Here is a 15,656-nt window from a genome sequence, read left to right as displayed (position 1 = left end):
AAAAGAGACCTGCTTTTCTTTTGTTTGATTTCTCAGGCCAAATGAGAAGGCAAAACGGAGAGGAATCAGTGAGCAGCCCGAGAGTGTGCTCGAGCTTGAGGTCTGCAAGACTGTTTCACCAGGACCATCTTGTTGGAATCTCCCATCTGACAAGTGAGGACACTGAGGGCGGGTTCGTGGACTTGCATAAAACCCCACAGCTAGTCAATGGTCTGCACCAAAGGCAAAGCTCACTGTTCTTCCCACCACAGCACAGTGTGTTTATGCCCACATGGTAACTGGAGGATGACCCTGCAATCTGGCACAGCCCAAGGTGTCATATTGAGGCATTTTTTTAACCTGTCTCAAAGGATCTCTGAGGGAACTATGGATGGGCTTCCCGAAGGGTCTATGAGCCTCTGAGATGAGACACAACATTGCATGTTATCCTCAAAGAAGTCCATGACCCACAAAAGGCAAAAGCCCCTGCTCCAGAGACAGGAATCATTTTTGTTATGATCTGGGCCTCAGGAGACCAGTTGGGGTTGGCAGCCAGGTGGTCCTGGCTGTTCTCCAATTTCATGAAGCGAAACAGTTTTACGTGGGCCTGATACCACTGGGCCCCTAGGATCCCCCTGACCCTCGAACACCTCCTACCTGCACCCTAAAGAGCAGATGCCCTCCAAAGCATGGCAACCCTTACATCCTGTAACTCATGTCAGAGGTTCCAGATTCCCCTAAGTAAGGGATTCACACGAAGGCATGGAGGGCTGAGGATGGTGCTTCTCAGGGAAGGGCGAGGGGACAGAGCTAGGGTTCAGGAGGGGAAAAATGCGGGGACTGAACCCCAACTAGTTTGCTCAGAATTTTGCAAAGGACCAACCCAAAGGCATGACTGAAAAGGCCATGTGGGGAGCAAGGGCTTCCGACCTAGCCCTCCTAGCTGGGTCTCGCCTTCCAGAAAGGGCGCGGTGTGGGGGACACTGAGGATAAGGGAGACAATGTCAACCTCTAGTTCTCAACTCCTTTTTAGAGCAAAGTGTGCTCTAAAAGGCTAAGTGCCTCTCCCTCCTCCGAGGAGATGAAGGGCGATCACGCTTCTCAGCTACCGAGACAGAGGTGTGTGTGAGAGTGTAAATGTCTGGCTCTGAACAACTGCCTGGGCACAAGGCAAGGCCCCACAACCGGCTCTCCTGCTCGCCACCCTCATCCTAGAAGTCTAATTCCATGCACTTGCAAACAGTAAGCGCGGGACGCTGCGAAGGACTGCTGCCCCGGGTCTGAGAAGGCAGACTTCCTGGCCACCCCAGAGTGGGGAACAGGCTTTTGGCTCCCACAGCTGCTGCTGCTCTTCGGGGAGGTAGGGATAAAGAGATCTGTAGGGCTGCCAAGGGGCTGTTGTTGAGGGGGGTGGGGGCAGAGGGCGCAGGGAGGAGGAGGGAGAGCAGCCTGCTTGGAGAACCCCTGTAGGTTAATCTTGTGATTGTACTGTCTGAATGGGTTCTGCCTCGGGAGCAGGCCCTTGGGAGGCTCCAATTTGATAATGGCCTCACCTCGACTGAGGGACGAGACCTTGCCACCTGCCCTATCAGCGGACAGGAAGTGCTCCCAGGCTGCCTCCTGCGCGGGGCATTAGTCACGCTCCAAAGGCAACACACGGGCCATGTGTCGGGAGCGCTGGCTGCCCCAGTGGGATCCGTGCGGCGAGACTCCTCCAGATTTTCAGGGCTCATTTTGAGGGCTGCAGCGGCGAGTAAGACCATCATAATAAACAATAATAACATGTAACGATGATGCTCTTTACCCCGTCGCTGGGGGATTGCTAGAAACGACCTGATTGTTGGCTTTCATTCGAACGTCAGCACAATTATTTTAACACTCCGTGTGTCAGATTTGACTCCGTCTCCCCCAAATTAATTTTAGAGTGGCGGCGAAACGAAATGGCATACTTCTTTGAGCTTTTGTTACAACATGTTCGTGCAGCGAACTGTGAAGAAAATGCAGTAATTAGAGGTTAAATTAATCCTTGACAGACGAGCGGCTTAGAAACGCTGTGCCCTCCTCCCCAAACCTAGCTGAACGCACGCCAGTCTTTCAGAATTAGACATGCAAAGCATGTGACGTTGGCAACGGCACCAAAACTACTGTCCCACTTAAAATTCCGAGATCAGCGCTGGAACTTCCAGAGGCCCATCTGAACGCTGAGATCTCATTAAGAACAAAACCCAAACAACTCCAGCCAACTGCCAACAGAGCCCACCCAGCCGAGCCCTCCAAGGGGCTGGCGGCCCAACTCTCTGACGGCAACCTGAAAACAGGACATGACACGCCTTTCGGAGGCACACGTGCCTGGGCCCCAGTCTGATCCTTAACTCACGACCTCGGATTTCAGCAGGTTCGAAGCTTTGGTTTCTGTTATCAGTGTGCCCCTTGCTGTCCTAACAATGCTAAGCAAAGCACACACTGGCACAGAACACATCACATTACCCTGAAATTGTGGGCATCCTGGACCCATGTACTTGATCTACAGCACGGGGCCCAGGTTCTACCTCCTCAGGGCTCCCTTCACTGTGCTTCCTCAGGAAAGTCGAGCACCCTCTCTGGGCCTCATTTTCTCTTCTGTAAAGTCACAGAGCTTTACTCTTCCAGCTGGAAAATGCTCTGTCTTTCAGCATCTGAGTTTGTAGGTGAGTTGGTTCATTTATGCCAACTACGTGCAGGAACCGTGCTCAACAGGCTTATGGGGCCACAAAAAGGAAAGCTGGATCCTGTCCCCCTCGCCCTCCATGTCACCAAGCCCCTAAAAGAAGCTATGCGTGGGGGTCTCAGGTTCAAATGCTGAGCAAAATATAAAAGCACTGTTAGAGTGGGTGGAGGGCTCTCAGGATAATTGCACAGAGGACTTGGGATTGCCCAAAGCATTCAGGGTGACTTTACTTGGTTTTTGTCCTGCCTTTAGTTCCCAAAGGCCCACACTTCTCCTCCAAGGATGGAAGGCATGAGCTGGGGTGACCAGGCCCTTCCTACCCAGATGTTATCCACTAGCTCAGGCCTCCAGTGGCCTCTTCTAGAATTAACAAAAATGTGTCCCTGTGGCCTAGTGTTCAGGTACTCTCACAGGTGGAAGAAAGGGGGAGACACATGACGGAATCCCACGGTCGGCCCCCATCCTCCTCTGGGCCACATGGACCAATTCTCAGCCTTAAGAAAACAGCATTTCCCAAAGCCCATTTAACGGTTATTTACTGGGCAGAGTAAGCGGCAGGGCACAACGGGAGGGGAAGGTAGCTAGGACCCCACTGCAAGGCTGGGACTGGGCTCTGCAGAAAAGTGCCCTGTCTGTGCTGGGGTCAGAGGGCAGCCAGGGCAGGACTTAAGCCCTGTCTCTGGAAGCCTTCACTCTGGGGAGCCCATAGTCTGCGAAGCCCCTCGCTACGCCTCACCCCAGGGGAGCTTTTTGGGCCGTGACAAATCTGATTGCTTTGGAAATTATGAAGAGGTCAAACTTCAGGGGGTGGGGGGAATTTGTGGCCCTGAGGAAATCAGGGAGGTTCTGTGAATGGGGAGAAAAAAGAAAGCAATGGGGTGGGGGAGAGAGGGAACCCAACTCTTTTGCTTCCATCCCCTTGCCCTGCAGGAAATGCTCCTGGGGCTTCAGCTGCCCAGGCTGGTCATTTGTAAGCAGGACCTCACTGGGATGGTGCATCCAAATCCTCGCAGGTAAACAGTGTAACACAAGCCACGTTCGTCATCTCCACAGTATCCCCTGACTAACTACGCACCGGCTCCGCACCGGCTCCGTGGGGCCGGCCTGCTCTTACTTTGCTTCATTTGCAGACGAAGCGACGACGCAGTGATGACAAAAACAAGTAATAAGTATTGCCATAAAACCCCGTCAGGTTCATACAGATTTATGAAGTTTCTCTTCTGAAAGTCTGGAAGATGTTTCAGGACCCAATGTCTGAAAAATCAGACTGCCTCCAACGGAGCTTCGAGACGCTGCTCCCGCCGCCCGTACAGTTGACTGCTGCTGCCTAGGTTACCTCGGTGGCTGGCGTTGTGAGCGGTGGATGATGGGAACTGGTTTATTGCGCTGATCCATTGTAACTGACTCCTGTTCCCCCATCATTTATCTGCCTCCCCAGCCACATCTGGGTTGCTCTATTCACACTCTCAGCATTCTCTCTGCTCCAACAAACACTCAGCCTTTTCTGCTTGGATAAGGAGATTTTTTAGTTACATCCATTATATGTGTATCAACATTTATGGCAGCAAGATAATTGCCAGAGAGCTCAGGGGATAAAAGGTCCCCCTTCATAATGTCTCCCCCCACACTCGTTTAAAAAAAAATCAATATTACCATCAAGCAGGATGGTGGCAGATCCTTGCCTGGCTGCTGCGTCCTCAAAGTTGGAAATGTGCTTTTTACAACACACGCAGCCGGACCAAGAAGAAAAGAAAAGAAAAGGTTCAGCAGTGAGTTCAGAGCCCATGCTCCAGTGGGGCACATGTGTGGAGAGGGAAGGCCTTTTTGTCCTTGAAACCTTTGCTAAATAACTGCAAAGCAGCAAATCTGTTCTATATTAGATGAGTGCTTTGGAAGCATGCCAGGCTCATTTCAAAGAGTTTGGATCCTATAATCTGTAAACCAACCCAATGATGAGAAGGTCTGCCGTCAGTGGGTCCTGAGACCACTGGATTAGGGGTATTGGACAAGAAGCCCTTGGGGTTATGCCCAGCCTCCACCACCTATGTCTCTGGGTTAGACGTTCACGAGGGTAAAAGGCACAGAGAGAGGGAACACTTTCCACTTTTATTTTGTTTGGCTTGGCCTTCTGTCACTTTCTACTCCTCCATCTTCTCATTGCCCCTCAAAATCTCAGTGCCATTACTTTGTATATCTAGCTGTTTTCCCCCATAGTATTTCAATTTTCCAGAAAAATGACTGTCATTCACAAATCATAGTCTGTGAGAGCTGGAAGGGACTCAGACTCCTCCGAGGTCATAGAGGGGAGGGAAGACAAAGAGGGAGGATCCACTTGTCCACGATTACCATGCTAATTAGTGAGGAGAGTGTTCTAGGACACAGGATTCCCAGGTCCTAGGCTAATTATCTCTCCAATGCATCGCTGCAGAAAAAAGAAATCAGAATCTTAAAAATAAGTTTATTGCATGTAGGAAACCCCTTTAAAGAAGGAAAGTAGCCCAACTATTGTCAGAAGAACCACTTGTCTAAGATCAGTTTCTGCCCATTTCATAAGCCAAAACAGCAACTGAGTTTCCTAGGCATAATCTATTAACAGGTGCATTTTCAGCCTTTAGGTGATCGGCTTAAAGGGGGAAAAATGATACTAAATGTGCTGGCCAAGCTTGACAAAATCCCTTCCCTTAGTGAAAAAGCATCAACAGTAAATCTCCTACCTTAAGATGCAGTGAATGTATAGCCCCCACCCCTACTCCAGCAACAGGCTATTTCCTGGTTGAGTTTAAAAATTCAATGACGTTCCTGTTTCAACCCACACATCTGTGTCACTGTCAGCGTCAGTCGCAGGAAAACAGACGAAGTCACCCTTTGCTAATGATTTCCTAACATGGAATTTCCTCGTATCTCCTCAAGCCTTTCTTCTTCCAATGCCAAACTGTTTTTTTCCCCCTCTCAAACACATTGTACTGAAGGAAAACTGAAAATGTTCACAGCCGGAAGAGGATGATTTTTTAGGGAGATCTTATAAGGAAGAGCTGCAGCTCTTTGTGATATTTTTAAGGGGTAGGGAGAGAACTATTAGTTTTCCTAAAACCAGTACCAACAAAACACAAATCTCCTCCTGGGCATCTGGGAATCTCTCAGTCCTACTCTCTTTCCCCTTTTCTTGCCTTTTCCCAAGTTCCACTCTGAGCAACATTCGTCCATCAGTGTTAAATGAAACACACTCAAACACTGGAGGAACGTGTTGTGGGAGGCCAAGGCAGCCCTTGGGGGCAGGGGACCAGCTTTGGGGACCAACTACCAAAGCACAAAGCAGTATAGGAGCCCATCACGTTTTTCCTCTGGAGAATATCCCATGTAATATGCAAACTGGTCATCAAGAGAAAAGAGGGCTGTTACTTTAAGGGGAAGACGCTGATTAGCTGCTCTGGCTGGCAGCAAACAGCTGGTCTGTCCGGCAGGTTCAAGGCCATTTCAGCTTCTCTCTTATGGAGGCACCATATGTTCCATCTCGCACATCAGCAGCTTTATTTTCCAATGATCTCGTTCCAGAAGGGAAGCACAAAGAGGGAGGAGAAGGTAGAGCCCGTGGTTTACCCTTTGAGTACTTTCTGGTGGTTTTAGATGCACTTGGGATGTGTGTGTTTGGAGGGTGGGGGGAGTTCCCGATTCTCCTTCTGTTCCAAAGAACAGAGAACAAATGTTCGACCAACACTTCCGAATAACCTCCAGAGATCGGAGGAGGCTAGAGCAGGGGAAAGGTATGCAAAAAGGCGCACATACTATGTCGCCATGAAAGAGGGGGTGGAGGCAGGGAGAGATCGGGACGAATCTGACTTCGCTCTGGTGACCTACCAGTCGAGTTTGGGCCCCGCCCACTTCTCCTTATTTATCAATTTTTCTTGTCAGTATTCCCTTTCCGAACAAACTTTACAAGAACAGAGGCAGACTGCTCTGGGGGGCGGGGGCGGGGCCGACAGGATGGCTAAAGGTTACTTCAAACACTGTGTTTAACATTCCTCAGCGCAAGTCCGAGTTCCCGCAAGTTTTTTTGGGGGGGGCAGGGCAGGTGTAATACAGGGAAAGGGGCCGGCGGAATCCGCACTCCAACTAACGCCGGGAACCCATGCGTCGTGGACACCTGCAAGTGCCTGGCCTTAGATCAGTGCAGAGGCGGCAGGCTGACGCACTCTCCGGAGGTGCATCCTCGTCCCCACTGCTCGCCCAGGCTGCACGAACCTCGGAGGTGGCAGTTTCGACTCCCTCCCTCCTTCCAAACAAAGGGGCCTTGCCAAGCGTTTAAGCTTCGGTGGCGGGGGCTGGGGGCGGCAGGAGGGCGCGGGAAGGAGTGAGGAGTGTAGCCGCCGAGTGGCGGAAAGCCTCAGAGTCGCCGCCGTCGTCTCAGCCGTCGTCTCAGCCACCGGCGGGCGCGACAGCGGCCCAGAGTCCGGGCGGCCAGGGGCAAGGGATGCAAAGCGAAACCGATGAAAGGGCGCCCCCTATGCCCGCGCCCGGCGAGCGCAGCGGCGAGAGCGTCTGCCCACCCCGCCGAGCGTGCGCCGCCTCTGGCCTCCAAGCCGGCCCGCTAGCCGAGTCGCCCGCCCAGCCGTCCGGGCCGCGGGGGCCTCGGGTGTCCACCGCCGGCCGGCTTGGCGCGCGACCGGCGCCAGGAGCCCGGGACTCCCCACGCCTTCCGGGGTTCCAGCCGAGGGGCTTCGAAACACAACCCCCTCCCCCACCGCCTACACTTGCCCTCCTGTCCCGAGCGGCTCGAAGCCACTGGGAGGCAGCCGCCCCCGCCCCCTGCCTCTGCGTCCCTTTCCCCTTCCCTCTCTCCAGCCTCCAGGGAAACAAAGGGGCTTTTTATAAAGCGGATTGTTGGCGGCAGCGGCGGCGGGGGTGGGAGGGAGGGGGGATCTATAAAGACAAGAGGTGGGGTGGGGGAAGAAGCTGCGCGGCCTCCGGGAGCCCGGAGCGGCGGCGGCGGCCGGGAAGCCCGGGCGGGAGCGCGGCCGACCCCACCCGGCCCGTGGGCACTCGGGCGGCGGCCCGCGCCTGCGGAGGGCCGGGCTGCCCCGCGGCGATGCTGCCCGCCGGCTCGCCGCAGCCCGGGAACAGGATCGCACCGGCCGCAGGGCCCGAGCCGGGGAGGGGGGGAGGTGGAGCGGGGCATGATCCCTGCGAGGGTCTCCCCCGGGAGACCCGGGCCCTCTTCCCAGCCAACTCTTTCGAAATTGCTCAAGCTCGGGGAGACTTTGCGTCTTTGTTCCAGAGCGGCCACCTCTTGTACGCTCAGCTCGTTCACCCTCACAATGTCCCGGAGCTGGCCTCGGTCGGCTACCCGCAAACGGCACGTTCGCCGTGAGGACGGTGCCCTGGGGGAAGGGATTCCTTCTGCTACCAAACAACGACAGGCCACCTCAGCAAGTGGAGTTGCTTCTCTCCACGTCCCCAAGCCATCCCGGGCTCCCGCCCGCGCACACTCTCACACCCACACTCGGGGTGCCCCACTCGGCCGCACCCTGCTGCAAGAGCGCGGCAGGGCGAAGCCCCCGGCCCGAGATGCGTCTGTTCGCTTAGGTTCCGACGACTTCAGGGCAGTTTTCTGCAGACTAATCCTATTAGTGTCTCCTCAGTTCGCATTTAATCACAGATCAAAATCAGACGGTATGGCCAGCTTTCCAAGCGGCTTCGGACACACTGCATCGGGACGGAGCCTGGCGGAGCCAACTGGCCGCGAAAAGTATTTGGCGGCGCTCCGGGGGGCTTCCCGCCCGCCCTTGCTGGCGCCGGGCGCCGCGCGCTGCCGCCGCTCGGAGGCCTGGGAGCTTGGGGCGCGGGAGCGCCTGGAGCTCCGGGCAGAAGCCCAGTCGGGGCTGCCTCAAGCCGCCAGCTCTGCTCGGGGCTGCTCTCCAGAGGAAAATTTGGCAGGGGAGGGAGCGTTAAGGCAGCGGGCTCGGCGCGCGCACACTCCACACTCCAGCTCGGCGGCGGCAACCTGGGTAGGGATGGGGTGGGGGGAATCCTGCGCCCACTGCCGACTGGCCTGGGCTCGGGGAGCTGGTATGCGAAGGCAGCGTCGCCGGCGGCATCGGGCTGCGAGCGGCCCGGGTTGCGCCGGGACGGAACGGGAATCTCCTTGTAGCCCGGCGCGGCCGGGGGAGCCCGCTTGGCTCGCGCCCCTCTGCCTTCCCTCCTCGGTACTTGACTCCCCCTGCCCGATTCTAGACGCCCGGCGGGCGCCGAGGTGCAGGCAGAGGCCACAGTCCCAGCGATGCTAGCTGCGCTCAGCTCGGCCCGGCCAGTCCGAGAAGGGGGCGACCGCACGCAGCGCCAGGTGGGCTGTGTGCTCGGAGCAAACTTTGGGGTCCCCGGGCTCTCAGTACCCCCAAGCCTCCGCCCCTCCGCGATGGGGACAAGAAGCGGGGGCCACAAGTGCACCCTGGAGCCCCCAAACCAGTCGGACCTCCCACGCCCGCCCTCAGCCTTACCGTGCTGCGGAGCTCCCGCGGCGGCGGCGGGGGCAGTGCCCGAGGGGCGGGCGGCCGCCGGCGCGGGCAGCCTGGCCTCCGGCGTCCGCCGAGCGGCCCGGCCCGGTTGCAGATCACCCCCTTGGCTAGCGGCCGGTGCCCCCGCGCCCGCCCGCCGCCGGCCGCTTCAGCTCGCGGCCAAGTTCATGCCGGCGGCGCTGCAGCGGCGGCCTCAATCTGCTCGCTCCATTCCCACCGCCCGGCTCCGCGCCGCGCGCCCGGAAGGTGGAGTTTCGGGGGGTTTAAGTTACTGATAGGCATTTCTCACTGCTGTGTCACTCAGGGAGGAGGAGACACGCACGCCGCACACTCACACACCCTCACACTCGCGGCGACGAGCGGCTCCGGCCTTAAAGGGGAAGCCGCGCTGCCCCGCCCGCGACCCCGCTGGCCCTGAGCCCCCGAAACGCCGAGTTTCCAGGCCCGGATGGAGCCGGGGGCAGCGGAAGCGCGGCGGCCGCCCGAGGGGCCTATCAGGCCCTCTGACCACTCTTGGGAAGGGAAAGCGACCGCAGGCTGGCTTCGCTGTGGTCGCCTGGTTCCTTCAGTCAACTAGAGCCGGGGCAGCCGGGGCAGCCAGGGAGGAGCGCGGGGGAAGGAAGGGGCGCGGGTGCACTCACCTTGGTGGCTCCGCACTTAGCGGGAGGTGGTCGGTGCCCAAGGCGGCAGGTGGCCCGCCTAGACGGTGAGCTGATGCCGAGAGGCGACAGCGGGGTGACCGAGCGCCCCCGGGCACGAGCGGATGGAGCTCGCCCGAGGGCGTCAGGCGGGGCCCTGCGCGCTTGGGAAACCCGCTCGCGGCAGGTAGACTTCCCGCTTCTGGGCCGAGTGAGCTAGTGAGCTGTGCGCGCCCCTGACTGCCGGAGAGCGAGCAGGGGGAGCGGGAGAGCCAGCACTCACCAGCGACAGGGCGACAGAGCGCGCCAGACTGAGAGGCCGAGGGAGAGGAGAGAGAGAGGGAGAGACAGAAGCCAAGAGAGGCACTGACGGAGACGGAGACCGAGGAGTAGAGAGACACCCGCGGCGGGGGGGGGGGGGGCGGAGTAGAGAGAAGGAGAGAGAAGTGGCAGCTCCCTGAAGGAGCCCTGGTCGTCACCCAGACAGGAGTCTCATCGTAAAGTCGCCTTTTCAACCCCCCCTCCCCCTTTCCCGTTCACAGCAGAGGCCAACCCGAGAGCAGCGACCGGGCCCTCCTCCCCCTCGCCCTGGGAGGGCGCTCACCTTGGGCGGGTGGCTGCCGGGAGTTGGGGGCAGCACCGGTCTCACGGCCGACGCGTCTGCTCTCTGGCTCCCGCCCAGACGGCCAAGGCGACCTGCTGTGACGGCAGTGGGAACCAGGGCTCTCAGGTACCGAGTACGGAACTGCACCCGCCCCCCTCCTGGCCTAGCGTCTCCCCTACCGGGCCCCCTCCCCCCGCCCTGCCCCGCTCCCCTCCTCCTCTGTCCCCCGCCCCCGCCCGGCCTCGGTGCCGACCCTGTCTGTGCCGCCCGCCGGCGTGCTCAGCAAGGAGCCCGGGCGCGCCAGCCAGTCTCCCGCCTCTCTGGCCCCGCGCCGGCGAAGCCCCTGCGGGAGCTGGGCTGGACCGGCTTCTCGCAGCGCGGGGTTATCCCGGGGCAGACACCTGCGGCTTCTGCAGGAACACGAGTTCCTTGGGAACTGCCCGGAGAGCCAGAGCGCGCTGTCCGCTCGCTGCCTGGGCGCCGAGGCCGGGGGTTCCCCTCCCCGTATCCCTGGGGTCTGGCCCAAGCCCCCGTCTCCAGGGTCCCCGCCGGGGGTGCGTTTCCTAACCTGGACTTCAAGGGCGGCGGCGGGGGCTGAGTTCAGCCCGCAGACGCCGCGTCCGGTCCGACAGCAGCAGCGCCGGGAGCAGCCCCAGAACGGACTCACAGCTCCTGACTGCACCTCTGAAAAGCGACCTGTCACCAGCACATCTGGTCATACTCGGCCGAGCTGCGGGCCAGGAATAAAGGGGTGGACCCGCCGCCCACTCAGCCCCTCCTTCCCTTCACGCCCACGCCCTCGGCCCGCGGGAAGCGCTGGGGCCCCCTCCCAGAACCGAGCGAAGTCCTTTCGTGGGCTGCGTAGGCGCAACGGAGCTGAGCGCTTGCCTCGAAGCGGTTCCCGAAGTTTCCTGACTGAGGAGCGGCCCCACCGCGGGGCACAGGTGTCGGGCTTCCGCTCCGAAGCCCTAGTACCACGGCAAGCGCGGCCCAACGCGGCACGGTGGCGGTGCACCGCTCAGCTGGGCTCTTGGGAAGTGATCCACCTGGGCCGGGCCCAGCCTGGGCGGCTCTGGAGAGGGCCAGCGGCCAGGAGAGGTTATTGCTCTCTGGTTACTGAACTGGTCGCAGTCCTTACCCTCACTCCAGACCGTGCCGCAGTAGAGTCCCCCGGCCTTGGCCCGTCGGCGTCCTACAGAGATGGGGGGTCATCCTAGAGCCAGCCAGCCCCCCTAGAGCGAAAGAGAGCCCGTGAGTGTCTTGAAGGGAATCGGGATAAACAAAGCAGAACCGGGGATAACTGTGTATTACCAAGCTTGCAGGGTGTTTAAGATTTGATTCTCAACTGTCTCAAAGTGCACCAGTCACGGAAGTGGAAAATGGGGTTCTGTTCCCAGACACCTTCGCTCCACCCTCATGTCACTTTCCTTCTGCTTCCCCAGTGGGTGGGTGATGCCCACTCCCCCGCGTGTACTGGGAGCCTGTGAGATCACAGCTGCACCTATGTCAGAGCATCTCAGTTGGCCTGCTTGGCACCAGTACTCCGATGGCCTCCAGAGAGCTCAAGCTCCACGTGGCCTGAGCTGAGCTCCTGGTCATCCCCTGAACCTGCTCCTCCCATAGTCTGCCACCTCAGTTCTCGGTGGCTGGCTCCATCCTGCAAACTGCCGAGGCTGAATTCTCTACAGTCTTCCCGGATTCTCCTCTTTTGCTCACACCCTGCATCCAAAGAAGTGGAATATTCTGTTGTCTTTTCAAAATGCACCTACACCCCCAGCCTTCTTTCCTCCTCCACTGCTACACTCTGGGCCCAGCCACCAGCATCTCCCACCTGAGTGGTTCCAGCAGCCAACTAATAGGTTGCTCTGTCTCCTACCTCCCTCGTCCCCCCTCCCCCACTCCAGTATCTCAGTCTCTCCATTCTCCATGCATCGGTGGTGGCTCCCCATTTCACTCAGTAAAAGCGCTCAGTAGTGCTTCTGGTGGCCTAGCAGACCTGCATGCCATACCCTCCCCTGCTACTCTGCTCCAGGCCTCCTGACTTTTTTTTCAGCACACCAGGCATGTCCCTCCTTAGGGCCTTTGCACTGGTTGTTCCCTCGGTTGGAATGCACTTTCCCAGATATCCACTGGGCTGGCTCCCTCATTTCCTTTCATCTTGACACAAATGTCACCTGGCCACCCTATGTAACATTTCAAAGCCCCACGCCCATCTCTGGCACTTCCTCTCCCCTTCCCTGCTTTGTTGTCTCTTCAGTGGTACCACTAGCTGACCTCCTCTAGAGGTTACACCCCCAGCCGGCTGTGATCAGTGCCTGTTTTGCTCACTGCTGTATTCCTAGCTCCTGGCACGGTACCTGGCAGGGAGGGTCTGCTCAATGAATGTTAGCAGGATTCTATTTTCCTGGAACTTTTCAAGAAACTGTGGGGGCCACTAGATTGTACACTCACACTGGGGAAGGGGCCCATAGCTGTCATTACATTTTCAGGAGGGTCATGACCTCCTTAAGAAGGCTGGAGGTCAGGCAAAGAGCTTTGTGTTAGCTTCGTGAAACCAGTCTCAGGTCAGATTACCAAAGGGTGCCATGGCCCAGATTGTTGCGGTTCTTTCAGTGACTGTTGGAAACAGAGGTTCCCTTATGGTTGTCACCTTGGGTACTCCAAGGCTGATGGAGAAATGGGAGAAAAGGCTGGAGACAGTGAAGGTGAGGGTTTTCTCTTCATTGAGTAGACTGGCTATGAGACCCTTTTGTGACCCCAAATGTGGACCAAGTCTGGAGCTAACAGCCCCCTCCATTTATTGAGGTGTATGTACCATGTGCTTATCTGCAGGAGTCCAAGTACCCGATGAGGCATGAGCCATTGTCATCTCTGTGCTCTAGATGAGGAGATGGGAGGCTTGGAGAGGTGAAAGGACTCACCCAGGGTCACACGGCCATGTGGCTACCCACGTTTAGCATGTGCAGTCCTGGCCAGTGGGTCCAGGCAAGGAAAGGAACCCACAGGTTCTCCAGGGGCTGCCCTTCTCCAGGGGGACTCTCCTGGCCCTGTTGCTGAGAAGCTACCAAGCAATGGGTCAGGCTTTTAGGCTATGGGGGTCCAGGGACATCATGTCCAGGCCAGTGTGGGCCCTGCCTTTGGTCTGATCCAAACTTGGAGCTCAAGAGATATGAAGACCATCAGCAGCCATCTGTCAGTCATAGTCTTGTGAACATACACTTTCCCCATGCTCACGTGATGGACGCTTACCTAGGCAGCCTCTGGAATTCTGCGTGTGGCCTGCACAAGTAGGAGTCCATGAGGAACAGGCATGCTGACTGCAGGCAAGAGACACACATCCAGTGGCTCTGTTCGCTGTTACTCTCTTGCTCCAAAGCCTCCTGTGGCTCCCTACTGCCAACGGCACTAATCCCAACTGTTCAGCCTGGCGTTCCACAGGTGAGCCCCAGCCGCCAGGTCCAGATACACCTTCTGGTGTTTTCACACGTGCTTCTGGGCTTCCTGCCTGACTGGACTGTTACTTGGACACCAAACAATTCCTGGTTCTTCCCACCTCTGTACTTTTGCTCATGCATGTCCCCTGCCTAACATGCCAGCTGCCTGTCAAAATCCCACCTGACCTGCAGGGCTCATCTCAAAAAGGCTGCTCCTCCGTGGAGCCTGGCCTGAGTCACATCACAGCACAGCACGATGCCCTCTGTATCTCTCTGGCTCTGGAGGCCTTGGCCCTCAGCTATTCCTGTTCCACTATTTTATCAGAGACCTTTGGGGGTACCCCAAACCTCCCTGATGAGCTCATGGCTGACCCATGTCTTGGGCAAAGGGAGGTTCAGGGTGACCTCTAAATATCAGAATCCAGATCCAGAGGGAAGAAACTGGGTGATGTGTGTGGCAAGGCTCAGCACAGGGTCTGACGTTTCCCCCTAGTTCCCCCCGACCTGCTGCACGTGTGCAGAGGCTGCTGGCTGTGCCCGCCTGGAGATCACCCCCTCCCTCTGCTCCCCCTAGCTCTCCCCTGGCTCCTGGCCCCCTGCAGCTCTGCCCCACCTATGCAGAGGTCACACCGCACAGCCCAGGCTCTCAGCTCTAGGTTCCCGGAGCATTCGCTCAGGGCTTGTTAACTCCTCCTCTGCACTTAGTCCTAACCCTGATGAACCGTGTTTTTTGATCACAGCAGACTAGGGGCCACAACCAGGACAGACGAATGCCTGTGTGGAGACCCAGGGTGGTGACTGCCTCATGCAGAGTCAGTGTGACTTGCCCTGGGAGACTAGAGGCCCTGCTGCAGATCCAGGTTCTGCCCTCTTAGCCGTATAAGCTCCTGAGCCTCGGGTGTCTCCTTTGGAAAATGGGGTCATAGTAGTACCTGCCTTACTGGGCAGAGTTGCATCCCCCTATTCATAGGACCACTGTTGGCAGGGTGTCTGGCTGGTACATCCCAAGACAGGAAGCAGGTATTAAATCTAAGATGTTGAATTTAAGGTGAAACATATTAGGAGGAAAGCCTGGTCCCACACGGAGGTCCAAACCCCGTGTGATATTGAGCAAACGGTGAGCATTTTGCTATGTCTGGAAAAGGGGAGTCTGTGCTGAGTAAGGAGCCAGACTAGGACACATGTGGAGGACACGTGGTATTTGGCCCTGGTTGGGTGGAGGAGAGCCACTGGGAAATCATTTTTGAGTTGAATTCTTTCTCTTCACCGTGTTGTTCTTAAACATTTTCATTTTCTTGGGGAAGGTGGTGGTGGTCATAAGCATTTTTAAGACTCACAATGGAAACAAATGGGAAATTGTTAAAATATTGATTGTAATTTCCTGGCAACTTCACTGATTTAAAGAAATAGGAACCTTTAAGGAAAAAGCCCTCATTAGCAAGCGAGCAGTTAATTAACAGGCTGCAGAGCGGCTTGCATCGATTTCACCAGGAAACCACAAAGCTGTGGCTACAAGTCAATTTTCCCCCTGCAACTCCTTGCTTACCACAAATGCCGCTTCCAGAATGCCATAGGTTGTACCGTGAAAGCATAGATAAAGATGGGAAAGAGTGATTGACACAGAGATGGATAAATAATTTAGGGAATTAATGTAAATCCAGATGGCTGCTCGGTTTCCTCTTGCACCATACATGCAACTGAAAGACATTGTCAAAGCTTTTCTATAGAAAAAAGTATGCAGATGGCTTGCTAATTATTACTCTTTATGCAATGACATTTTTTTTT

At 57.0% G+C, this 15,656-nt stretch overlaps 1 protein-coding gene across 1 annotated transcript in view; it reads right to left on the bottom strand.

Annotated features, from left to right (window-relative positions):
- The window catches only part of MAMLD1 (mastermind like domain containing 1), a 112,853-nt gene extending 101,772 nt beyond the window's left edge, over window positions 1-11,081 (bottom strand). The window contains exons 1-2 of the mRNA XM_072956455.1: window positions 11,006-11,081; window positions 10,438-10,532 (exon numbers count right to left, since the gene is read on the bottom strand). The gene's annotated coding sequence lies outside the window, so the exon portion shown is untranslated. The remainder of the gene's footprint in view (window positions 1-10,437; window positions 10,533-11,005) is intronic.
- Between the last annotated feature and the right edge of the window lie 4,575 nt (window positions 11,082-15,656).

This window comes from Vicugna pacos, chromosome X (assembly GCF_048564905.1).
Source record: "Vicugna pacos chromosome X, VicPac4, whole genome shotgun sequence".
NCBI lineage: Eukaryota > Metazoa > Chordata > Mammalia > Artiodactyla > Camelidae > Vicugna > Vicugna pacos.
The sequence above is the reverse complement of the archived record's forward strand: the minus strand, read 5'-3'. Positions and strand labels throughout refer to the sequence as shown.